General features: G+C 41.6%; 1 pseudogene; it reads left to right on the plus strand.

Annotated features, from left to right (window-relative positions):
• The first annotated feature begins 15,343 nt into the window (after positions 1-15,343).
• LOC119919242 lies at positions 15,344-24,467 on the plus strand (annotated as a pseudogene).
• The last annotated feature ends 2,263 nt before the right edge of the window (positions 24,468-26,730 follow it).

Raw genomic sequence — 26,730 nt, forward strand, 5'->3', positions numbered from 1 at the left:
TAACCCTGCATTCTGGGAGCGCAGTGCTCTGGTGGGGTAGTAAGGTACTATGAGCTCTTTAAGATAAGATGGTGCCTGACCATTAAGAGCTTTGAAGGTGAAGAATGATTTTAAATTCTGCAAGGTGTTGCTAAAAATATCGACATATTATTTATGAGAGATTTTACCCAGCACTAGATCTATCATATATAGGAAATGATACTGATAAAAAATTGAACTGTCACATGCTTCAGATTGGAGAAAATACAGAATAACTAATCAAACTCATTTCCCACCGTATGTAAGCCTACACAGTTTTCATTATTTGTACCAGCAGTACTTAACTCAATAATCTGAAACAGATATCTAAATGTCAATCTTCCCGTATGGATGTATCCTTCAAAACGAAGGTTCAGTAAATAGAAAATTAAAGTAACGTGAGCTGCTTCTCTGTTGAAAGTCCTCATTCTCTCACCCTCCCCTTCTCGTTGTATGGACAAAAAGGGGGAAGGGGGAGGTAACGCACGCATACACACAGCAGCCAGTATCCACTGCTGATGTCAGCCTCCAGTCATGTCGACCCTCCTCAGCACCACGAGCATCATCACCTTCATGGCTTTTCTACAGAGACGTAAGTAAACCAGCTCCACCGTCGTGTGTCCTTTCCGCATCTCCCATGCTGTGTCTGCCGCTGCAGTCTGCCTGCATCTACGATGCTCAATCTTGAAATCCTCGTTTAGGCTACGAGTAAAACAAGGTTCCAGTGTGTCCAAGCGGGTCAGGCTGGGGGTTTTGGGTGCGCAGCGGTGGATGATGTCGGGGAGAGGGCTCAGCAGCGACGCTGTGATGAATTTTTGAAGGATGTCAGACAGTTATCTCCTCCATGGGAGTTAAATTACTGAGAGAATATGAAAGAGGAAAAATAATCACCCAGCTCAATAAGGTTGAAGGAAACTCACTTGAGTCCCATAGATGCACTGTGGGAATATTCTAGATTTTTAGGCAGTTCAGTGTCATTCAGATTATTTGCGGTCCTGACTGTAACAAACAGACGGGGAGCATTCGTATGGAGTGGCAACGTTTTAACGAAGCTGGTTTAGCAGGGATGCACATGATGCGTTCAGGCGTTGTCAGTTTTCTGGGACACATTTAGGCAATATGGAAATGAAGGGATGTTTGCGTCATGTTGGTTGGGATGAGAGGAAAGGGAGCTAAATGTAACCACCTTTCATTTCATACACATACATTCTGAAGGATTAGAGAGAGCATGCGTTTCGAGTTTGTGCCTGTCATGTAATAGCAGACATTCTGATCACAGAGGTGACCATCGGTGCTTCATTTTAGAGAAGCCCAGAGAGTGGTTTACAACAACATTCAGAACCAAAATGATCTGTAGACTGTGCAGAGGGATCTGTGAATGCCCTGTGATCTGCAAACACAGATTCAACACTTGCATGCTGAGCTTTCCACTGAATGTGTAAGAATGTCTTTTTACAGTAGTTTGAAAATACAAGTTTGACTGCGTGTGTTTGCAAATTTTGAGGAGGGCATTTGTAGAATTTTTAATGGGGAAAAAACAGCGAAACAGTTGTGCCAAAATTCTGAAAATAAATACAATACAATCTACAAACAAATAATGACCCTCATGCACAGACAAATCATTATGAATTAATTTAAATTCTGGTTGTCAAGAACAAGTCACTGATTTCTATTTGTGAATCATAAAGAGTTTGTTTGCAGATTTTAAATCTATTTACAGATTGTGTTTTACATTTGCAGATCATGAGAACTTTGCAGATTTTTAATCTATTTGTAGATTGTGTTATGTGTTTACAAGTTGTAATATCTATTTGTGACTTTTAGTCTGTCCATTTTCAATGTTTTTGTCACCGATTTACCTCCATACATTCAGGCCTATTGATGTTCTGACAGTCAGGATTCTCAAAGACTCTGATCAGCTGAATGTAGAGGTGTGTGTGTGTGTATGTGTGTGTAAGGGTAGTACAGGGAGACTTCATGATCAAGCCAGCTGAGATTATGTTGCAGTTTGAAGTTCCATAAATAGGGCAAAGGTAAGAAACTGTTTCGCACATCCAACTTTCTATTACTACTACCGTTAATAATACTATTGGCTTCAAATTAGGCTTAATGTTCTGCCCACCCTGCAAAAGGTAGATCAAAAATCTTTTTTTTATCATTCAGCGGACAAAATCCTTTCTCATCCAAATGGTCATACACTGGTTAATCATCTTTTAGAGAAACGGTGCTCATCTCTGTGACCTGAGGTAACAAGATACACAGCATGTTCCTGCTGCTATTTCCTTGCTCACTTGTTATAGTGAACCAAAATGAGTACATTCAGAACAGCAGTAGGTTTATTTGTTTTAAGCCATCTTCCGGGTTTCTCAAGCATCACTGGTAATTATCTTTTAGAGAAACTGATGACCCAATTGTATGCTAGTACATGAGAGGCACACTCTGGGGCCGGCATTTTGTAATTATAGTCACTGGTGTAGCTTATTTAGACCCGTTTTTTGCCTCTAGTGTTTGATTCACACAGCTAAGCGTCAGATTTTCTGAAAACAAAAACAATTTTGTAAAAAAAAACCCAGAAGATCTTCTAACAACACTACCACTGCTCTCTGCTCTGAATCTTTAAAGTGTCTTCTAGCCATCTGGATGAAAAAAAAAGTTAACTTTTGCTTTGCTTATGACGGTGGTTTCGTTAATTTCTGTTCTCCGTATTGTTTTAGTGTCACAGCATCACAGTTTTGTCTTTACATGTATGCGTTAGTGTGAAAAGATTTGATCAGTTAGGTCTCAGGTCTGCATTACATAAACAGGCAGTTCCAGGCTTGAGTTCACTCCTGGAGCCAGACCAGGGACTGGTGCCCATAGGCAAGTACCCTGAGGTTGGAGACGTCCTGCAGCTTGAGCAGTCACAGCCTGCAGAGTGATTTGTAGCCCGCACGGTTAAACATGGGCTTTTTTCTGTAGTACCAAGTCTGGCATTGTGTATGTTAGGATGATGGTGCGGAGCTGGAATATTTTGTAACAAGAATCATCAAATTTAAAGATGTAAATAATCTCTTACTTGGAATTGTAGGTGAAGAACTGTAATATTCTCAGAGGCAATTGCACAGACCCCAGTGCAGTATTTATAACCTAATATGCAGTTAAACAAATGGTACCAGACGGAATCAGATATGATTTTAATTAAAAAGAGCATTAGCTTGGACACATGGACAGCAGACCCCAAATCCGGTTTCTTGATCCCCATCTGCTTTGTGCCTCCTGCTTCTGTCCATCCACATTAGATTTTCATGTGTTAGTTGGGAGTTTGATAGATTACTTTGTGCAGTGACCTCCTAACCATGCTGCTCATACGTTTGTGAACAGGATGCATTAGTACACACACACACACACACACACACACACACACACACACACACACACACACACACACACACACACAAACAGGTCGATTAATGGGCTGTCTGTTACTGGCTTTCCAGACAACAGCTGTGAGAGATAGAGTCGATTCAGCTGACCAAGCCAGTTTGCAAAGTGTGCTGTGTGCTGGATGAGGTCAAACCATTTAATTTAAAACCGTTGCACAATTCAGCTGGTGTTACGTCACCCGTGTCCCCAGTGGCAGCCATGTTGAAGGTCCATAGCTCACTTGCAGAATTGAGAATTGTTTTTTTTACCATTTCATCCCTGATCCATTCAAGATAATATTTTAACCCCCAATAAGCTACGAGTGAAACCACTATACCCGGCAATATGAGGATGAGACTACTGAGTGGTTGCTGGTCAGATCTATAATCCACAATATCTTGCTTTTAAATTCAAAATTGATGTTGAATAAACAAAATACCGGTACATGCACATTAGACATAATGTCAGTCAATTTCAATTTGTGTTAAAATTGGACAATATGTATTCAGTAGCTTTGAGTTTCTGGTTGAGTTCAGGTCTCAAATTTGGCAGTACTGGTCAGGTTCAGACAGGTTGATTTGGGGTTGCATTGTGGGACTTCTCTTTAGGTCCTTACATAAGTCTAGTAGCTCGTAGAACTGTTAGCAGTGGCTGGTAGCCACATGTTAACTTTACTATTAGTTGCTCTGATTAATTTACCTGAATTAGTTTACTTGCCAATTTAGGTGCAAAAATTGTCTTTTCTCCCAAGTGCATTGGGAAAATACAAACATGTATGAAGACAGGCTGCCAGTTGAATGCTTCCTCAGCACATGTAAAACTCTATCAGATGTTTAAAAGAATCATAATAGCAAACTGAAGTGAAGACTTTTTTGCTTTCTCTTATCTCTCAAATCCATCTGCTTTATTATAGAAAGAACCTGACTGAAACCCATTTGGTCTTAGTGTCATTTCTCCTTACTACACGTCCCTCACCTTCTGAAAAACTAAAACTAGCTGGAGGTGGGTGGTCTGCTCAATCTGCTGGATGAAGTCCAATGCGGCCAAGAGCTGCAGAGGGCTTTGCTGTACATGTGGTTGGCTGCAATAGCAGTAGGCCTACTGTTTGTTGCAAAAGGTAGAGGGAGATAAAGGGGTTTGGAGAGCATGTTTTAAGTTGGTATTTGTGTGTACATGTGTGGGACGAGAGGGCAGAGTTTGACCTGCAACACTACAATGTGTGTACACAAGACCAAACTAAAAAGTAAAATAAGAACAAAAATCTAAGTGATGTAGTTTTGGTCCCTCTTTTGGGAAGAGGAGTGAAAGCAGTATCACCAAAATGTGGTTATGTAAGCAATACATCATTTTGTGTCCACTATGACTATAGGTGTCCTCAGTACGAGTGGACAAAAGTTTTTACGTTTGAAGGGTTGTTTTTGTGTGGGTCTGTTTTGTTTGGTCTGGGCACGAGGGCGCACACGTGACACGATTCCTGGTCTTACACTATTTTACTGATCAACAGGTTTATGCTGCCAACATGGGCAGAAGACGACATGGGAACATGGTCCATTTCATGGGAACTAAATTGTACAAAATTTAAAAAAGTTTTGCAAGTATTTTATGAGGAAGGAAATACATTGAAAACATTTATTAGACCTCAAGGATACATACAGTGACTTTGGTGAGTAACAGTGTGTCTACACAGCCTGTGTAGTGAAAGCAGCATGTTAGCAGAACAGCAGCAGCTTCAGTGCTTAGTCTGTGTCTACACAGGATCCATTCAGGCACAGTACGGAGTGTAGGTCAGCTGTCAGCAGTGCTCAGAGCCCAACATAAAATGTAAGGAAATAGACGCATAAAAATTAGCCATGGGTCATATTTACATGCTTTTTGCACGAGTTAAACGTGAGCCTTACGGCGCTCTTTAGACAGCTGTAGCATATGGATTAAAATAGAGGCGTATCCGTTCTGTTAGACGTGCGTGAAGTGGATGAAAAACGCATTTGTTTACAAGAAATCTCCAAAACTTGTGTTTTGTTGACATTAGTTTTACTCTTTCATTATTGTTTGTCTCATAGACCCCACTGCAGTATTTGTAAAAACAATAGTAATTCCAAAATCAACCATTTAAAAGAATCTTATCTTACATTTCTTCTAAAGCGGTTGTATTGTTAACAGCAGTACAACAGAAGTAAGGCGTCATTTCCTGCAGTAAACAGAATCACGCTTGTAAACAATTCTAATAAGAAAACTTCTGAAAGTATACAGCTGAAAGTTTGTTAACAAGGAATTCTAACTTCAGCCAATTATACAGCAATGTTATCACGATAAAAACATTTCATATCATTCGATATTGATATTGCTAGTACCGGGATGGAACCCCTTTTGCTCCCTTTTGTCTATATGTCCACATTGACATGACAGCATCACGCAGTTGCTGCAGATTTGTCGGCTGCACATCCATGATGAGAATCTCCTGTTCCACCACATCCCAGAGGGGCTCTATTGGATTGAGATCTGGTGACTGTGGAGGCCACTGGAGTGCAGTCAACTCATTGTCATGTTCAAGAAACCAGTTTGAGATGATTTGAGCTTTGTGACATGGAGCATTATCCTGCTGGAAGCAGCCATCAGAAGATGGTACACTGTGGTCATAAAGGGATGGACGTGGTCAGAAACAATGCTCAGGTAGTCTGTCGTGTTTAAACAAAGTGTGCCAAGAAAATATCCCCCACATCATTACACCACCAGCAGCAGCCTGAACTGTTGATACAAGGCAGGATGGATCCATGCTTTCATGTTGTTTACGCCAAACTCTGACCCTACCATCTGAATGTCGCAGCTGAAAGGCAGGCAATGTTTTTAAATCTTCTGTTGTCCAGTTTTGGTGAGCCTGTGTGACTTCTAGCCTCAGCTTCCTGTTCTTAGCTGACAGGAGTGGCCCCCGGTGTGGTCCTCTGCTGCTGTAGGCCATCTTCTTCAAGGTTGGACGTGTTGTGCGTTCAGAGATGGTATTCTGCATACCTTGGTTGTAACGAGTGCTTATTTGAGTTAGTGTTGCCTTTCTGTCATCTGGAACCAGTCTGCCCATTCTCCTCTGACCTCTGACATCAACAAGGCGTTTTCGTCCACACAACTGCCGCTCACTGGATATATCTCTTTGCGGTCCAGTCTATGGCACAGTCAACACCTGCTCAATCACATCTCTTACTAGCCCCCACCTCCTTGCCACTCTGTTTCATGTGTTACCCCCCCCCCCCACACACACACACAAAAAAGCAATATCTTCAGACGGCTGCCACCAAATGCGCGAAATTAACCGATATGTTTGCTACCGGGGCTGCGGTAGCTTCAACATCAGCTGCGGTACCCTGCGTAGTGCAGACACAGACACTTGAAGGAGTAAAGGAGAGCCGTGGCCACTGCCAGTCTATGGTGATAGCGAGTGGCAAAGTGAGCAGGAGGAGAGAGGAGGTGGAGCGGTAAGCATGGAGTAGCGCATCCTTTAGGGAGGGAGCAGGGAGGGAGGGTCATTTACACTGGGAACGCTGGGGACGTGTAGCCACCACTTTTTGAAAGCATTTGTTAAAAATGTTCTGAAAAATAGCTTGCTCCAAATGTTAATTAACAAATAAAATGTTATGAAAAAGGTTTATTTGCACAATAAGCCTGCAATGCAATGTAAATGTAGAAGAAACCTCTACATTGTCCAAAAAGTAACCTAGGCTAAACACAATAATAAGCTACGATGTCTATGAAGATTCTCAGTCATCCAGGTCATAGTTATCCAACGAAGGTTAAAATCAAAGGCAACTGGACTTGGTTGAAGATACTGGAAGACGTTTTGTCCCTCATCCAAAGGACTTCTTCAGTTCTGAACAGAACTGAACAGAACTGAAGAAGTCCTTTGATTTTAACCTTCGTTGAATAATAAGCTACCCATTACTGCATTATATTCTATTACATTTTTAAATTTTCACCTGCCACCTGAATTTTGTTCTTCCCTGCTGCAGAAAATGTCCCCAGAATGCAGGAAATTAAGTGTTAAATGCTCAAAATCTTCTGGGGGAGGCAGGGCTGGATTGGGACAAAAAATCAGCCCTGGTATTTTTGACCCAGGTGGCCCGCCAAAATCGGTCGGACACACCTCACCCCATCCTTCCATTTAAGGGCTCAGATTAGGGGTGTGACGAAACACTTTAGAGACATAACATTCCACAAGATTGGCGCCATGACAACAAGACAAGAACATATTTTAATAGGCCTACTATTTAGAAGGAAAAAAAAATATTGATGAAATAGGAGGCCCCAGTCCAGTCCTGGACATTGGGTCTCATACTACAGCAACAACACTGCAGCTAACACATGCACTCCACTAACACCATAAAACAACCTGCTCCCAGCAAAAGACAGACTCCACGAAAGGATAAAAACAACAATAAAGGTTTATGTGATGAAGCCTGTCAGGCCAAACGAGATTCAGAGGATGTCGGTGAAAACAGTCACATCAGAAAGGCTTGGGTCACTGACAGTCACGTTAGCTCGCCGGCTAACACCGAGCAGTTGCTGTTGTTATCTGGTGCAATATTTCTTTCCACATTACTTCACCAGCTTACGCGACCCATATTACTATCCTGTGCCCCACCAGTATTATGTGAAAGTGTTGATTAAGCCTGCAAGAAAGGATATAACGGTTAAATGCAAATGTGAAGTGATTTGGTTATACCAGCCTATAGTGATGCAGGCAGGCTAACGTACTTTAGTACGGATCTTCTGCTGTTTGCTTTGTAACATTCAATTTGGACTTATTTTATACCGATTATGCTCGTCATGAGCTCAAGCGAGCACACGTACGAGCACACGCCTGGTTGCAATCTTAAAACCGCACTGCCAGTGGCCGCTGAAATCTATGGAGGGATTATTTGGTCAGAACTAAAACTAAAAGTCTAAAACTAAAAGTCTAAATCGAAAACTAAAAGTCTAAATCAAAAACTAAAAGTCTAAATCAAAAACTAAAAGTCGAATTTGAAAATGAATTTGGTATTTAGGATTGGGGATTTGGTATTTAGGACAGGTCATTTAGCCATTTAGGATTGGGGATTGGGGATTTGGGGATTGAGGATTGAGTTGTGTATGCAAATGAGGAGGCGTGGCTCAAAGTCTGCAGGGAGGGTTTGGAAGGACTGAGGCGCAGAGGCACTTTATGGACTGCAGGCGGAACCTTGTGGTGGTATAAGAAATTGTGTCTGTAGGTCTGCCGGCTGAGACTTTATAGCTACGCTATTATGTTTTTCAGAGCACACAAACACTGTAAACACACACCTGTCACCTGCCCAGCATGGTGCTATTACCCAGAAACACAGCTTCTACACCTTATCTTTACAGTTTATACACACAGCCCTCATAGCCACATTTAAAACCTGCATGTACCGACAGTAACGTAATGCATGTCAGCAACAGTTAACCTAATATAGCTAACTTGGTAATGTTATCATATCTTACCTGCTGTACTGTCCGCTGCTTTCTCGTCAGATGGATAGCATTCCTTTCACTGTTGACTTTGTGTGTGAGGCCACATGGACAGAAATGCTGTACACTTTTAGTTATGGTATTATAAATGATATTCCTCTCTCCAGCCCTGCTCACTTCCTCTGCTTGCTTTCATGGCAGTGTGCTGGCAGTCAGAGGTCCCCCTGCAGTCCATAAAGTGCCTTTGCGCCTCAGTCCTTCCAAACCCTCCCTGCAGACTTTGAGTCACGCCTCCTTATTTGCATACACGACTCAATCCTCAATCCTCAAATCCCCAAAACCCCAATCCTAACTCCCCAAATCCCCAATCCCCAAATCCCCTATCCTAAATGGCTAAATGACTAAATGCCCTATCCTAAATACCAAATCCCCAATCCTAAATACAAAATGCCCTATCCTAAATACCAAATCGCCAATACAAAATACATAATGCCCTATCCTAAATACCAAATCCCCAATCCAAAATACCAAATGCCCTATCCTAAATACCAAATCCCCAATCCAAAATACCAAATGCCCTATCCTAAATACCAAATCGCCAATCCAAAATACCAAATGCCCTATCCTAAATACCAAATCCCCAATCCAAAATACCAAATGCCCTATCCTAAATACCAAATCCCCAATACAAAATACAAAATGCCCTATCCTAAATACCAAATCCCCAATCCAAAATACCAAATGCCCTATCCTACATACCAAATCCCCAATCCTAAATACAAAATGCCCTATCCTAAATACCAATTGACCTTTCTTAAATACCCAATCCAAAATACCAAATGCCCTATCCTAAATACCAAATCCCCAATCCAAAATACCAAATGCCCTATCCTAAATACCAAATCCCCAATACAAAATGCCCTATCCTAAATACCAAATCCCCAATCCAAAATACAAAATGCCCTATCCTAAATACCAAATCGCCAATACAAAATACAAAATGCCCTATCCTAAATACCAAATCCTCAATCCAAAATACCAAATGCCCTATCCTAAATACCAAATCCCCAATCCTAAATACAAAATGCCCTATCCTAAATACCAATTGACCTTTCCTAAATACCCAATCCAAAATACCAAATGCCCTATCCTAAATACCAAATCCCCAATCCAAAATACCAAATGCCCTATCCTAAATACCAAATCCCCAATACAAAATACAAAATGCCCTATCCTAAATACCAAATCGCCAATACAAAATACAAAATGCCCTATCCTAAATACCAAATCGCCAATCCAAAATCCAAAATGCCCTATCCTAAATACCAAATCCCCAATCCAAAATATAAAATGCCCTATCCTAAATACCAAATCCCCAATACAAAATACAAAATGCCCTATCCTAAATACCAAATCCCCAATACAAAATACAAAATGCCCTATCCTAAATACCAAATCCCCAATCCAAAATACCAAATGCCCTATCCTAAATACCAAATCCCCAATACAAAATACAAAATGCCCTATCCTAAATACCAAATCCCCAATCCAAAATACCAAATGCCCTATCCTAAATACCAAATCCCCAATCCTAAATACAAAATGCCCTATCCTAAATACCAAATCCCCAATCCAAAATACCAAATGCCCTATCCTAAATACCAAATCCCCAATCCAAAATACCAAATGCCCTATCCTAAATACCAAATCCCCAATCCAAAATACAAAATGCCCTATCCTAAATACCAAATCCCCAATCCTAAATACAAAATGCCCTATCCTAAATACCAAATCCCCAATCCTAAATACAAAATGCCCTATCCTAAATACCAAATCCCCAATCCTAAATACAAAATGCCCTATCCTAAATACCAAATCCCCAATCTAAATGACTAAATGACTAAAAGGTCAATCCTAAATACCAAATTCATTTTCGACTTCGACTTTTAGTGTTTGATTTTGACTTTTAGTTTTCGATTTCGACTTTTAGTTTTAGACTTTTAGTTTTAGTTCTGACCATATAATCCCTCCATAGAAAACTACATAGTGCCCCTTTCAAAAACACTACAAACTGCATCTGTTCTGCCTGTGTGTTCTGTGCTTGAGTCCAAATCCCTTTATTCCTGTGTTTGTGTCTTGGCAAATTATGACACTCTGCCTTTATAAAGTGTATTTTACATTTTGTATTTTCTTTGTTGAATTGAAACAATATATTAGATAACAAATACAGTAAATGAAATGAAAATGTTAAACATGGATACCATCACTGCACACACTATGATGATGAGTCAGTCTAATGGGTTTTGTGTTGGATAACAGGGGGTTGTGGGTAATGCGGACTGTTCATTAATAAATTAAATAACCATGTGATGAAGACATATGGCCGTGCTCTGATCTGCCTTTGGCTGGCACTGTGTGTGTGCTTCTGCAAAAAAGTCTAAAAAAATAGAGCTGAGTGGACGGAGTTGAAAACTGAGAGGGAGATACAGAGGAAGAGCTGGATAGATAGACAATAGCCACAAGCAGTGTGTGGGTTGAATGTGCCTGTGAGAGAGTCTGTGGGCTAAGAGTGGGAGTTATCTGCAGAGGGATGGTTTGACCTCTTTCTCTCTGCGACTGCAGCTGCCTTTAGGCTCTACACTCACACAGCACATGGGAGTAATAACATATTAGTAAAGAAGAGAGAGGACTGGTGAGATTTGTGTGTTGCTTCAGTTGAAATGATCAGAATAGTATCATCTGTATTATTCCATTCTTTTAGAATGAATGCTCTTGCCCTTACGTCACTGGCCTTAGGATGGGAGTTAGCCTTTGAGCACTGCATTGTGGCAGCTGCTGTTACTAAATAGGAAGGGTGTGTTAAACGCACCGGGCAGATTGCCTCATCAAGATTAGTTAAGTATAAATATAACACATCCAACCTAAATGACAAATATTTTGTGCCTTCCAAAATGATCCAAATGATATCATATGTAAAGATTTGATATATAGGTTTCCCACTGACAAGTAAACCAGGATGCTTGGACAGCAGGGGGTAAAAAACACATTGCCACAATGTCGTAATGATAGCGTAATTATGCACGGATTACGCACACCTGCTCCTCATTAAATTCAGCAGCAGCAGTATATCTACTCAAGATTGTTCAGTCAGCTACCTTGGTAGTACCTGTCAGGCCTCTGTAGTGATCACTCTTGCTTGTTTTATTATAATTATTTCCTGCTCACTTATGCTCCAAGACCACACTTTCCTGCCTGCTTTTTAAAAAGTCTCAGTTTGCTCTGGCCAGCCACTGCCTGCCACTCTTCACACCACCTCCCATAATCCCCAGCTCACTCAATCTTCATTCCCTGCTTCCTTTGAAATAAATAAATAAATAAACATATTTTATGTCATGCAACCTGCAGAGTCTGCTTCCAAAATCAACTAGTCACTTAGCTTATACAGTATGATGTGCATTTTAACCACAAGGTCACCCAAACTCCCCATAAGAGCTAGTAAGTAAACAACAACAAGCTATTTACTGGACCTCTGATCCTAGATAACATATACTTAGATAAAGGAACATCTTTGGAAATACCCTTATTCACTTTCTTTTGGCAAGTGTTAGATAAGAAGGACAAGTGCTGTGTACAAACTTACCTTTACACAGTATTTTGACTGGGTTTCAGTAAGTCACTTTATTTCTAAATACTGACCAAGTGCATAATTATGCTATCATGGGAATGTGTTTTCTACCCCCCTGGTGCATCTTGGTTTGTTTGTCAACTGGAAGCCTGTTTATGCAAAAAAAAAAAAAAAGAGAGATATAAAATCTTTACAAAAAAGACAAAAGCTTACATGAACGTTAATATAGGTAGTTTTGGAATGCATAATATCTTTTTGTGTCTGGTACCACTCCCATGTATGGAGCTGGAGCTAGGAGACAATAAACTTAGCTTAGGGTAAAGAGCGGAAGTTGTTTAAAAATGCCTCCCAACGCCCCCAAAAGCTCACTAATAAACATACTCTCTCACTCTATCTTGCATGTTTGATCTATACACACACACACACAAAAAAATGTATAAAGGAATATTTTTGGTTTGACAGGGAGTCATACTGTAGGTATGTTTTGGCAAATACCGGCCAAGCTCAGTGACTTTTTGGAGTCCTGGCATCCACCAATTCTGTCTGCTGGTAAGAGGCGGGAGGCAAACAGCACTCTTAAGTGTCAAAATTATATGTTTTGGACACCCAACGATTCACCCCATGTCCTCAATGTCTAACAGTGAAAACCCACACAGACCAAACAAACTATGCAACATTGCCTCTGTCACTTTTACAATTCTTTGCTGTCAATACTGACGAGATAGCAAGGAGTATTATGAAAAAAATCAAGCTGCAATATTCTACTATAATTCATGTGTGCCAAGTAGCACTTTTCTATTTGTACCTGATTTTAAAGGCGAGAGACATTCAAAAGGGAATCCAAACTACAACAATAATCTTTATCTTTGTTTAACTTAACGACGTGAGAACAACACTGTCTGCTTCATAACATGATTGATAAACACTGTGTAGGAAGGGGATTTGTGTCTGCATGCGTGTGTGGATGCTTGCTGTTGTAAAGGAAAAGGTATGGCTTTGGTATGGAAAAGGAACGTTGTGTAAGATGTTCATGTATGAAATGTTAATGTACTGCAGAGCCGCACGCTCCCCCTGCTCTCATTAAACTGCAGCTCAATATTTTTCTTGGAGGTAGCGCGTAGTGCGAGCCAAACCATCACTTTCAGGACTCCTTGTTCTTCTTTAAAATAAAGATAGGCCTTAATATCTTTCGCTGTATCTTTGGGGTCATTTTCATGCTGCAGAATAAATTTGGGGCCAATCAGGTGCCTCCCTGATGGTACTGCAAGATGAATAAGTATCTGTCTGTACTTCTCAGTATTAAAGAGACCAAATTCCCAACTCTGTTTGCAGAAATCTCACCTCAAACTCACAAGGAACCTTCACCATGATTCACTGTTGCCTGCAGACACTCATTCTTATACCGTTCTCCAGCCCTTCAGCAAACAAACCACCTTCTTAAGCTGCCAAATATTAAAATTGTTTGTTCATTGGTCCGGAGCACCTGCTGCCATTTTTCTGCACCCCTCAGTTCCTGCGTTTCCGTGCATAGTTGAGTTGCTTTGCCTTGTTTCCATGTCGAAGCAGTGGTGTAGTCTAGTTATTTGTAGTTTTTTTCCCTCCCAGCCTCATGCACACCTGTCCCAGAGCGACACCACACTCATTTACGCATACACATACATGTAAATGAGAGCATTCTGAAAGAGAGCTTATGTGTTATCAACATGTCAATTTAATTAAGGAACACAAGATTTGAGACTGGACCGATTTTCTACTGTTTAGGGTTTATCACCATCTAACTCAGCCAGTTAAGAGCTACATTTAGCCTTATATGTTATATGAATATGGCTAACAAATATAACAAAGATCCAGGAGGACCACAGTCTGGTCTGCAGTGGTCAGTACCTTGTAAAAGTGGTCATAATGTTATGGCTGATTGGTGTATAACTCACACATTCATCTCATATTCATGGTGTGTGATTGGCTGAGAAGCTTGAGTCGGGTCTGAGGGGTGGGTGCAATGTGTATACAGAATGTCACTCACCCTGAATCAGCCATCCTCTCGGCCAGTACACGTGCAGCAGCATTCTGGATCATTTTTGTGTTTAATGTTTGCTTTTGTGAGTAGCATAAAGGTAACTAAAACTTATTCTTGTTATACACTCCTGTGTTGTAAAATGATCGACCTTGAACCTTGTCGCTTGAAACCTGAACCCCCCAGCTCTCCTACAGTAAAAATGGACTTTTTAGTGAAGTAGCAGAAATCTTAGATTCTGTATTTCTTTTCAACCATCGCAGATACAAAGTATTATTCAAAGCAGTGATAACGTCTTAAAACATGTCTGAAAGGGGCCTTTAAAATCCACTCTGTCATGACCCCCATTTCGTCACACCTGCCGACCATATTGGAGGTCCAGAGTGTAGTTTTGAAATGAGAATCCTGCTCTTCTTTTTTTTCCTCGGTGGGGGATTAGTTTTCCACCGTAACCATGGAAACCGCCAGCGAGAGGCAGGGGGGCAGGGAGGAGAGGATGTACTTTATACGGCAGCAGATGGGAAACACCAAACCTTTGGCTTGCGGGCTCAGTGGGCTTCTGGCTGCAGTTTGAAAACAAACAAACAAACACACACATACACACATCACCTCTGCCAGGACGTTGGACTTGGCAAATTCATTCTGGTTCAGTTTTACTGTCATCACACAGTACAGTATTGCGCAATGAAATGCAGTTGCAGCCCCCTCCATGCTACACATAGAAAATGTCTGAACAGGTTAACATATTTAAATTAGAATTTTATTTAAAAAATGGAACAAAGTAGCACTAAAAGAAAATAAGAAATAAAAAGGAAACAATTATCTTTACAAGAAAAATACATTAATGTATATACATGCAACACGTAAAAAATAAAATAGGCCTACAATATGTGTGATATCAGTGTAGCAGTATGCAGATAGACTTGGTTATAGTGGGAATGGGGGTAGTGGTATGGTAATGTGCAAAACCAGCCTAACAGAAAGTTCCATGTAATTTATTTATGGTGGAGTTGAGGAGTCTCACAGCCTGGGGAAAGAAGCTGCTCTGCAGTCTGGTGGTACAACAATGGATACTTCTGTAACTGTTGCCAGACAGCAGCAGGGTGAGCAGCCCAGGGCTGGGTGGGTGCTGACTTTTAGTATCCTTCAGGCTCTGCACAGGCACCTCATGGATATCACTGATGCTCCCGAGATAGCTACCAATGATGTTCTGGGTGGTTTTAATCACCTGCTGCAGAGCGCTCCTGTCCTGATCCTTGCACATCCCATGTCAATGAACATGTAGTGCATTGTTTGAATTTGCGTCTGAGGGACTGTAAACAGCAGCAACAAAAACACCCGGGCAGATAATATGGTCGGCATAAAAACATAAAAGATCCGAATCCTGGGGAACACTGTCACTGTACTTTGACTACATTTGACCACCAAGCACCACTGATGTAAAGACAGAGTCCACCTCTCCTCCTCTTACTGGAGTCTTGCGTTCTGTTGGAGAGGAACATGTTCCACCAGCCGAGTGTAATAACGGAGCCAAGTCTCTGTAAAGATGTGGGCACAACAGTCTCTGATTTCTTCTTTTTATTTTCCTGCAATGGGACCACAGCCAGGTGTAGACTGGGTAGTGGAGTAGCCTAATCAGGATGAGCTTAGCTCTTACCCTGGCTCTCTTTGCCCTCCTCCTGGGGTGATTTAGTCCAGCTGGTCTGGCTGGGTGGTCGGAAGATGTGGGCAGTGATCATCTTCTGCACTTAATCCAATACCTGTCCTTGATTTTCAGATGTTGATGAGTGTTTTTCTGTCATAGGAAAAACAGGCTTCAGTACTAAAAACAAAACAAATAAAAAGAATAATGTTGCGGAGTTTGAGGGAGATGCTGACTTTAGCATGTACATGCACTGCCGTCTTGATTTTATCTTCTTCTTTTTGGTTTATTGCCTTTTGGGCCACTGCTTTGTGAAGTGCAAAGTGACTCAAAGGCTGACATGGCTACTTGCCTGTCTGCCTATTTGCAAAATCCAGTCTGTGTTTTCTCCACTACATTTCCCAGAGATTTCCCAACTACAACTCTTTTTTTTCCCTCTCCTACAGCTAACTGATGATGGATCTATTCCGCAGAGGAGAGCTGGGGCTGCTGGGAGGAGGAGAGGGGCTGAGAGATGATGTGGGCATTTCCGATATCAGCTGGTCGCCCACTCAGCTGCCAGAGGACATATATCCGGCATCAGGATTGGCCCTGGCCGCCGCTTATCATGACATCAAGACCCGGCTGGCCAGCCTGGAGAGAGAGAACAGCAGCATCAAGAGGAAGCTCAAACGCTATGAGGTCAAGGTGGAGAGCAGCACACACACACACACACACACACTATGCGCCCATTTATACACACAAAATAGAATTAGATAGAATAGAATAGAGACTTGTGGAAGGCCTGAATGCATTCTTTTCTGTCCTCCAGTTTCCTATGATCAGTGAATTTGGAGAAGAGAGGACACTGTGCTGTTCCTGTGAGCCCATCATCAAGGATACCAGTGAAATCCAATCAGAGACCACCAACCTACAGCAGAGGATCAACTCTCTCACTCAGGAGGTACTCTGTAATATTATCAGTGCTTACTAGTTACCAAAGTAACTGTAGATATCTGGGAACATGGAAATATTGCTTAGTGTAGGGACAACATTCTCGAGCAATCAGACGATCAGACACCAAGCAGACAGTTTAGTTAGATTGTTGAAAGCGGTATCTCTCAAGAACTGGCAAAGTTACACAGATAGTAGTCGCATTTACCTACTGATTGGGGGCATCTATTAACGCCAAAGAAGGTGAACACCTACAGTGATTAAGAGGCAGGTAGGCAAGCTGAGAAACAGGAGTGAAGTCCAGTACTCAAAGAAAACATATCCATTAAGAGGCAGGCAGGAATGCAGTCTGAATAAATAAAAATTTAATAATCCACACATCAAAAACAGGCATAAGGTATCCAAATGGAGGAACAGTGAACAGGCAGGTACACTAACAGTGAAAGACAAGCTGACAACAACACCTGGGAGACAGAGACCTATATACACACACACAAGGTGGCGCGATGATTAAACACAGGTGTAAGGAATTGGGAAATCAACAGGGAGGACACATTTTCAAAATAAAACAGGAAACTAACACAACACAAACCATGAAACTCTCACAGTCTGTTCAGTACAGAACTAGCCTACATGCACTCTTAAACACATGTAATCAGGCTTTTCTGATTTCTGTGTCTTTCACAATCTTTTAATAAGCTGATTAATGGTTCAGTATCTTTGGTTCAGTTTGAAAATGTGTTGATAAAGATTTGTTCATACATGTACTGAACACCTCTACAAGGAGACAGGTGATAAATTAAAGTGTCCTTAATCTCATCTGGATAATTTGAATTTATTTATGATTTGAATGGATTTTTCATTAAACAATAGGAATAATGGACAGAACAGAACAACAACAAACAAAAGTAAACTGGAATTAGCCATTAAAACAAAGCGTGAGAGCTTTCTCTTTTCTTTCTCTGTCAGCTCCAGAAGAGTAAGGAGAGAGAGGAGAGGTTGGAGGAAGTCATCCAGGCTTACGAGAAGATTCACTTAGAGAAAAGCAACGTCCAGAGAGACCTAGACAAGATGGTAAACATGTTTCCTTGCAATAATTTTCTTTTGCTACAGTGTTAAGCAGAAATTTGGGTTTCAGTTTCACATGTTTTTGTGCGTGGCAGACAACTCTAGCAGAGCAGCATGTGGAGCAGATCTGCAGCCTGGAGTCGGCTCTCAGACAAAGAGAAACTTCCCTGCACAAACTCAGCGCTCAACTCCGCAGCAAAGATGCACATCAATCTCATGTCCACGCCAGCCTGGACGTACCCAGAGGTGGGTTTTGGACCCTAATCTTTTCCTACCAAATTTTTCAGCTGAAATGACAGTCATACATGTTGCATGAGCTTCAGCTACCAAACATAGGGTAATGTTGGATTCTTAATAGTTAAAGCTTAGTTGTGAACTCTAAAGAAGTCTTAAATATGCATTTAATGGCACCCTCAACTGTTGATTATGTTGCTTTTTTAAAGAGGTGGTATTCTGCTTTTTGGCTTTTCCCCTCTCCTTTATTGAGTTATATCTCTTTTTTGTGCATGTAATATATTTGCAAAGTGAAAAAGCCCAAAGTCCAGCCCAAAGGGAGTTCCCATCTCCTGCAGAAAACTCTGCTCTGAACTGCCTGAAAACAGCTCGTTTGTAGTCCAGCTGTTTACCTTTCGTCCCTGTGACGTCACAGGGATAAAAGCTAAATGCACCTCATATAACGCTGGCTAAGCAGCTAGTCCGACACGCCCTCAAAAACACCGGTGGAAAAACAGTGAGCTGCAGCACAGCCCTCCTCTCCCTTCCAAACACTAGCTACCCTCCAGGCAGTCAGTGGACATAAAGTTGTTCCTGTGATGTAGAGACAGAGCTCAGTTAAACTTTATGGATGAAAGATACTTTTGTTACAGATTAATAACTCACCACTCTGAAACTCTTGCTCCAGTCCATGTTGCCAAGCTGGTCAGCAACATGTACAGCAGAACCGAAGCTGTTTACCGGCTAGTAGTCCTTAACTAGGAACTGCGCATGTGCAGCTCCCAACAAAGATCATTTAGAGACAAGATGTATCACTCCATAGCTAAAACAAAGCCTTCAACACAGGGTGAAAAGAGGAGCTGCAGCAATGTGCAGTATGACAAAAAATATGGTGTTTTTTGAAAATGAAACCATGTAAACCTGTTCTGGTACATTCCTAAATAGGATTTTGAACCTAAAAATTAGCATAATACCACGTCTTTAACATAACTTGTAAACCCTCAAAATAAGGTAGTATGATATGTTATTGTCCTTGAAAGTAATGCTGATTTAAGTTACAATTGTTGTTGGGTATAAACACATACAACACGTAATAAATCCAACCAAATAAACGTTCCGGTAAACATGACTGCAAACCACAAACGTAAAAAAGGAAAAAAAAAGAAAGACAATACTAATGATTTAGGATGTTTATTCCTCCACTGATATCATGGTAGAGCAGTCAGAAAATATGAAACTGACTGAAACTCTTGTGTGTCTGCTTTTTTGTCAGAGGGCCGCGGGCTGACGTTGCAGAGCTCCCGCAGTCTGGACGCCCTGTCCGACCTGAAGCTGCAGCGACTGGAGGCCGAGCTGGAGAGGGCACGGCATCAGGCCGAGGGAGCCTGTCATAGGGAGAAAGAGCAGAGGGGCGAGCTTCAGAGGCTGCAGAAGGAGGTAGCCCAGCTACAGGAAGCACAGAGACGGGTAGGCCTGATGCTTAAAAGGCTGTATGTACTGTATACACCTGTGGTACTATCTAAACCAGTGGTTCTCAGACTTTTTCACATCAAGGACCCCTAAACTGATACCCCATTTGATAAGACCCATGACCTAAATAGTCAGACAGTCTGTCACATTGAGGGTAATTATATAATTAATGAATGGTGGTTAATATATTAAGTTTTAAATGTACAATTATAATTTCAACTTCTTGCTGGGGACCCACCTGGAACCACCTCAAGAACCCTTGGTGGTGATCTAAACCACTGGTTGGCCATAGTTAGAGAATATGGGACTATAAATCATAACTAACACTTTATTTACTGGTTATTCATATGAGGTAAAGCATGTAATGACGAATTGGACCTTTGTTAACAGAAATAGCAAATTATAGAATTTAGACCAATGAACTGCAAACAGCTGGTGGCTGGAGGACAGGACTGCAGACCGATGTTTGGAGTGTAGGACCAGAAGTTGGAGCACAGCCACTAGAAACTGCTGCAGCACCGGAATGGATGACAGCTGCTGCTCAGGCTCAAGTGCATTCCTACAGCGGAGCAGACATTCATTGCATTTTGCTTTGTCATTTCAAGCCTTACCTCATTATATGAATTACCAGTGAATAAAGCTTAAGTAGCGGACTAGCTGGCTCAGGACAGAATCAATCCCACATACACCATCCTGCTGCCCCGAATACTAACTAGAGCATCACATGTGGATTTGTCTTCCCCGGAAAATAGTCCCCAACAAGTGTCATGTTGTTTTCAGTTGTTTTAGGATTTTAAAAAATGTAACTATGAGCTGTTTTCAAAGATTTAGGTATTTAAGAACCAACAGGGCTTCCACCATTTGATATGGCCATCCTCAAGTTATGTTTGGTTTAAAATTCTATAGCGGTAACATGTTTGTTTATACACTAAGATGGAAGTCATGATTCTTTGGTTTTAGCACCTGAAAACACTGGTAGTGAAGTCGGAAAGTATAGAAAGGCACACACAGCTTTATGCTTTAAGTAGCTCCAACTTAAACACGAGTAACGGTTGATAGACACAACAAGCCTAACCACAGCTCTGTGTCGGTCAGTCGCAGGAGATGCCCCCACACTGTGAGCACTGTGATGTGGAATGGATACAGAAAGCTGGGGACGAACAGTGAGTCGTATTTCAAAGAAGAAAATATTTTTAAACCTGTCTTGTTAGTTTGTATGTACAGTATGTATATGTATATTTATTCAGTCACTTTCTTTGTGTTGCAGGGTGAACCTGGCGTTAGCCTACACTGAGCTAACAGAGGAACTGGGTCGTGTTCGGAGTCTGACTGTGAAACAGAGTGACCTTCTGCGACATGTCTCACAGGAAGCCGGTAGGTCACCTTGACTTCTTGGATTATGGACTTCCTGGTATCATTAGATATTTTAAAGGTGGGGTAAGCAATTCTAATCCAATACACATCTTTTTGTCAGATTCAGTGAATATCTCCTCACAGTGCGTTAGCTGTCCGTTCTGTGTGTGCTGAGAAAAAACCTGTTTTTTGTAGTCAGCCCTGGCTCTGTAAATGAGAAACAATCAAAATGGCGCGCCATCATCTTATCTAACATTAGTTACATTACTTGCTGTGTGGCTGTTCACTCTATATCATGGTATTTGTCATGGCGTTGGATTTCTCCAGAATTGCTTACACCACCTTTAAAGCAGAGGGTAGTTGAATGGTTAGATTATAATAATAATAGTGGCAATGGTTGTTAAGCAGGAACATGGGGCTAGCAGGAAGCCTGTTTACCACAGATCCAGACCCCACAGCCCCGGAGACAGAAACACCTGCAGAAAGCGACAGAAGAAGAGCGGAGAGGGAAGAAGCAGAGTTAGTAACATGCGATAAGAATGCATACAGATGGAGATGCAGAGGAGGAGAGAGGAGCTCAGTGCATCATAGGAAATCCCCCGGCAGTCCAGGCCTATAGCAGCATAACTAAGGGATGGTTCAGGACTCACCTGAGCCAGCCCTAACTATAAGCTTTATCAAAGAGGAAAGTCTTAAGCCTACTCTTAAATGTGGAGATGGTGTCTGCCTCCTGGTTCTTGTTAGTACTTGTGCCACAACATTCTGGATCAACTGGAGAGTCTTTAGGGACTTATTTGGGCTTATTAGTTCAAGCTGAAAGGGAATATATTAGATTTTGATTAATTTATTTCCCACTTTAAGGTTGTTGAAGATTCACTCCAATCTACAGTCAACTGAAACGAGTGGGGCCTTTTACCATTCTCTTTCTCTCTTTCTCCACCAGTTTCTCATCCTCCCCCTGCTCCTCAGCGTCTCTCCCCCACCTCCCCCCAGCACCCCTTACTCTCCCCTGACAGGCTCCTCCCTACCCCCTCTCCTCCTCTGTCCCCAAACGACGGCCCCCGCTTCCTACTCCCATCAGCCAACCAGCAGCCGTCTACGAGCAAAGTTCCAGGGTCGCCGCAGTTATTCAGAGGTGAGACTAGAAATGTTTGGTGTTTTTTATAGTGGGAAAATTAGGATTTACTACTTAGACAAGTTCTTTGAACTTTGAACCTTCTCGTTTTCCCCAGGTATCTGACCTGTCAGCCATTCAGAGGCCAACAGCTCGCCTGATGAATGATCCAGTATCCACCCTCCCCAAGTCCAGGCCCCTTCTGGGGGAGATGCATGGTTACGGCCAAACCAAAGCTCAGCTCCGTACCTCCTTGGTGGGCCTGGTCAGACCGGCCTCAGCTCACGGAGCTGGAGGGGAGAGAGGAGGAGGAGGGGGAGGAGAGAGAGGTGGGGGCAGCAGCCTGAGCAGTAGTCCTCATCACTGTGCTCTAGACCTAGGCTTCCCTCTGGCTGCTGAGGTGAGACTGATACCAATTTCTGGGCTGAGTATCGGCCAATGCTGAGTACCAATCCAATACCATGATACCATAAAATGAATAATAAGTATCGTTGGCATAGTGGTGAAAGTTGTTGTTATTATTATCATGCAAAGTGTCAACACTGAGGCACACTTCCACACAACATTATACTAAATATGTGGCTGTTGAACATCTCATCACTGATATTGTGTAGTAAGGTCTGGCTCACAGTCAGTGTTACAGTTCAAGTTGTTGGTGAGGTTGAGATCAGGGCTCTGTGCAGGACAAGTTCTTCCGCACATTCCACAGTAAACTGGGAAAATAAGGGACCAAGACCAAACCAGGAATAAAATGCTCATTATTCCTCCAAATTTTACAGTTGGTACAGTACATCCAGGAAGGCAGCATTCTTCTGGCATCCACCAAACAAAAATTCATCCATCATCCATACTAATGGCCCATAGAATCATGAATAGGTAGGCAACAGATTCTTGCTAAATGACATGAAATGGCATCTTATGCCATGTCAAAAGTCACTGATGTCTGCTGTATTCTATAAATATTTGTCATTGGAGATTATATGGCTCTGTGCTTGATGTAAATGTTCTCTATTATTTCAGCTGAAGTCAAGTCACCAAACCAAACTATAATACACAAAGTTAGCACACGATCCACAACTGAACCAATTTTTTGAACAGGACACACATTATTATTTCATCATGCTCATCTCTGCCCCTCCTCTCATCCAGGTACATCACTTCTGTCGCCTTGACAACTCACCTGAGCCCACCCCACTGGTGACACCACCACAGTCCTCTGATGATGAAGAGGTGATGACGGGGATAAAGTGTGCCTCTTCTCGTGGCTTTAAAGCTGGGCTATTCATTTTTGATGTGTGTGTTGTGTACATTTCCAGGATGTATGTACATACCTATCGCCAGCTGCCAGCCCGCCTCGGACGCTTGGCGCAATTGGGATCGGCTCATCGTCGCCAAGGAAACTACCCCTACAGCCCTCGTTCCCGTCTCCTAGGAAACTGCCCCACCATCCCTCCTTTTCAGCCCCTGAGGGCCCTGCCACCCTCTCCTGCCGTCTGCCTCCCTACATGAACACTGAGCATGCTCAGTCATGGCCCTCCATTAACGTGAGTAGAAAACAATAAAGAGAATTACATAAAGCAACTGGTAGATTCCCTGCAGTCCTTGTGGGGAAACTAGCTCACTGCAGCAGCCAAAAGAGGATAAATGGGGGGAATAAATGTTAGAACACAAAACCACTGATTCACCAGACTACCAAACACCATTGTGCTGTAAGCAGAAAATAAAAGTAAAGAGGAATTAACTAAATGATGACATAGGTGTTTAGCATTATCTCACTTTCTGAAAATAAAAAATAATTTTGTGTGAACAAAAAATTTAAATAAAAATGGTAAATATGACAGTCCCTATTTAAAAAAGATCCAAAGTGGGCAGTTTGAGAAGAGAAAAATGACTGTATTAATGGAACTTTTTTTACAGACCAATCTGTACACAGAACGCTGACCTATCTAGTGTCTATTGTATCAACCGTCAGTTCTTACACACCTGTGTCTCCCTCTGTCTGTAGCTTTGGATGGAGTCAGAAGAGAGTACTGTTCGTAGCTGTCCTCTGTGTCAGCTGACCTTCCCAACGGGTTACCCTGATGACGCCCTCATCAAACACATCGACTCCCACTTGGAGAACAGCAAGATCTGACTTTTTTTTTTTTTTTTTAATCAAGAATTTTACATCCATGATTGTTTTCTATTTAGGTTTAAGAAGGAATGGTTTGGTTTGATGTATGCTTCTTTTTATGGAACTTGCCCAGTATAACCACAGTCTTGTGGTAAAGGGTCTACATGCCTCGCTCAAGGGGCACTTTCCTCTGCATTCCATCCAGATTGTGAAATCTAACCAGTGACCTTCCAGGTACAGAACATGTCTGTTCTTTACCCTCCAGACTCATGTTGTGTTCATCTTTTTATTTCCAGGTTGTAAATCCTCCTTTTTGTTCACCAAGGATATATGTGCATTACCGAACATCTATCACAAAGCATCCCTGGTGACTGACGACATGCTTCACACAGGCAACACATGCAATGTGAGAGGTTGTTTTCATGTCCCAACATTCATCAAACCAGCTCAGTGCCACTGCTCTCATGTTGGTTTGTGGAGGAACAAAATCACTATTTTCAAAGGATTTCTGGACCTGAAATGATTTGAGGTAAAATGATGCTAGAGGATAAAAGTAGTCTGCATATTCACAATCAAATGATAGTTTTGGATCCAGCAAACAGGACAATGATGACAGTGAAAGGGGCTAATTTACAGACTAGTCGCGTTCCAAAACAAACTCTGTGTAAACTCAAGAGCGTGAAATGCTCCTACGGTAAAAATGTAATTGAATGAAGAAATAAAAACTACAGCAAAAAAAGCACCTACTGCCATCTCCTGGTGTGGTAATGAGTGTCTTGGTTAAACTACAACCTTTATTTTGAAAAGGCAGATATCTAATGAAGCCCATGCCTGCCTCTAGAAAACATGTTTCACGTTACATTTTACACTTAAAACATGCTACTCTCATGAGTTTATGTACTTTTGTTATTGGAGAAATGCAGCTCCACAGGTTTCCCACGGTAATAGAAAGACAGTAAAAGTTCAGGATCACCTGCAGTGACGCCAGAGAAATATCACACCTGTCACCTCTTATCACTTATCTCACTTATCACTCTTATGTGGGCTGCTGCGCTGAAAAGAAACTATGGGCCGATATTTGGAGAGACTGAAACTGAACTTTTGACTTTGTTATTGTATTGTAGCTCATATTGTTTCAAGGATGATGAAAGCCAAACTTATAACGCAAAAAATAGTGAATCTAATATTAATGAAGCAAAAATATTCTTTGTTATAACTACACAGTAAGCCATTCCTGGGACAGGAGATATTTTTGACTCTTGGTGGATTTACAGTATGATGGGCAACAGGTTGAGGGTCACTGCCTTGCTCACGGACACTTGGCTGTGGCTGGATACTCAATGGCTGTTGGAAAGTCAAGTCCAAATCTCACTGATTCACTGAGTTCTTCTTCCATGAAGCCAATTGAAAGCTGTGAGAGAGCAGGGTTAACTCCAGGTCAGCTTCTGAGGGAATTCAACTTTCTTTCATTTCAGAAACATTTTGGCAAGTCAAGTCCTAATTAAATTACAATTTTAATATGGAAACACTCATCACAGTTTTGATATATGCATGATGTGTGTACAAACACTTTTTAAAACTGTTTATACTGGTACCAGCTAACTTCGGCACTGTCACACACACAGGTCAAACTAATGCATTTTAAAAATTGACAAAACACTTTAAAATCAGGGACTGATCCTGCACGAAGGATGAGACTTAAAGTGTTTAGTCATTTAAGATATTTCAGTCTAGACCAAAGTAGTGCACCAACAGGTTGACATTGCAATCCATAGAAAACAAATGGTGATCACACTAGATGCTGACTGGTTTCCGGACCCCCCCCTCCAATACAGTTTTGGAGTGGCCTTTTATTGTGGCCAGCCTAAGGCAATCCCCATGCTGTCTGATCAGCATCTTGATATGCCACACCTGTGAGGTGGATGGATTATCTCGGCAAAGGAGAAGTGCTCACTAACAGATTGACAGATTCGTCAACAATATTTGAGAGATATAGGCCTTTTGTGTACATAGAGAAAATCTTAGATCTGTGAGTTCAGCTCATGATGAATGGGGGCAAAAACAAAAGTGTTTTGTTTATAATTTTTTCAGTGTATATGACAGGATTAAGTACAGGTCAGGTGAGATATTTTGAAATATAACTTTAAAATGGCTAAAATGCTGTGACTCAGTTATTTCACTCTATTAACAGCAGCATACAGGATATTATCATAATGTCACTGATTTTCTGACACCAGTTATTAGTGTGCTTGAATTTTGTTGGTATAGCAATTAAATGCTGCATTACATTACTTGAAAACTATTGTTTTTCCTG

This window comes from Micropterus salmoides, unplaced genomic scaffold (assembly GCF_014851395.1).
Source record: "Micropterus salmoides isolate LMB-PRFRI ecotype aquatic unplaced genomic scaffold, ASM1485139v1 Ms_hic_scaffold_10, whole genome shotgun sequence".
In the NCBI taxonomy this organism is placed as follows: Eukaryota; Metazoa; Chordata; class Actinopteri; order Centrarchiformes; family Centrarchidae; genus Micropterus; species Micropterus salmoides.